Source organism: Penaeus monodon, chromosome 30 (genome assembly GCF_015228065.2).
Source record: "Penaeus monodon isolate SGIC_2016 chromosome 30, NSTDA_Pmon_1, whole genome shotgun sequence".
Taxonomy (NCBI): domain Eukaryota; kingdom Metazoa; phylum Arthropoda; class Malacostraca; order Decapoda; family Penaeidae; genus Penaeus; species Penaeus monodon.
In genome coordinates this window covers 13883124-13884464 of record NC_051415.1, presented here as the reverse complement: position 1 = coordinate 13884464, position 1341 = coordinate 13883124, and positions in this window count along the sequence as shown.

Genomic DNA, 1341 nt, shown 5'->3' with positions numbered 1-1341 from the left:
TTAAGACAAGAATAAAACTTTCATACAAGATTACTAAAAATTCTACAAAAAGGGTTAAAATATTATTTACTCTTAAGGAAAGTTATGGTCTATCACATCAGTGACCAATAAGTTTCTTCACATTCCTTATAGTGGCAATTCAAACCTTCATAGTCTAATTCTGCACTGAAGATCTACTTCAATCTTTCCTAGTCTTGAGAAAACACAAATGAGATGTCAATATTATTCTACATGTAATATTTTATGATTGTGGGTAGGTTGGTGGGATGAATGAGCTTTTTTCAGGTCATTTTCCTATCCTTTTAAAAAAGGATACTTTCAATTACTACACTCATTCCACAAATAAACTTTATATACCTTTTGTCAATAGGCTGTTGTTTGTTTTTTTCTATTAATCCTTTGGGGACAGGATGCATGTTTTGTGACACCTGAATGTCATGGCTTGATGCATGCACCAAGCACTGGGTGTGCTTCCCATGACTATGCAGAAGTCAGTTATATGTGATATCTGACATCCCCAACCTATAAAGCATGAGGGTAGCAGACTCAGTTTCTGGGTGATTTGAGACCACATGGTAGCAAACACAAGCTTCCAGCCACTGAGTAGCATAATCCATACAGCACAAAACATGACAAAATGCCTGGAAATTCAACTAATAAGACTTATTGCAAATATTCCAGAGGTCATTTCTATAAAATAATCATATCTGATTTACTTCTTAACATATTAACAATGCCTGTATAGCAAATTGGCCCCTCAGATGACCAGTGCTCAAGAGGCTGGTTGTGGTGGCATTACTGTCCACCTGTAGACCAAGTAATAGATGCTATCCTAAGTGAACAGATTAAAGAACGAAGTAATGCTAAAATAAAATACCACTGTAATCAATGAAAAAAACTTTCATACCATTTACAGAAGTGTCTGCATACCCAACCTTCACTGTTTTGACATAATTGCTATTCTAGGTTATGGTCCTGCCTGGCAACTGCACTGACAATAATGGAAGTCTATACGCAAGAGAAACCATCCAATGCTGGTTTCACAAATCCATGTGTGATACTACAATATTCCATGAAATCAGTATTAGGACTTTAAAAACAGTTTATTCTGCAGGGCTTTCCTTCAATTATTGGAGAACTGCCTATATGAACATCATGGAATCACTTTTAGAAGACTAGCTGTAAACTGCAATTTGTAGTTCTTTATGTCATCTGCCAGAAAAATCTCAGTGAATGAGGTTTCCAAAACCTCACCACACTATACAAAATATCTTGCAAAGTATACAGAATCAAATACGTCATGTATTTAGGGGGCCATTCACAGCCAATAGGAATTTACCC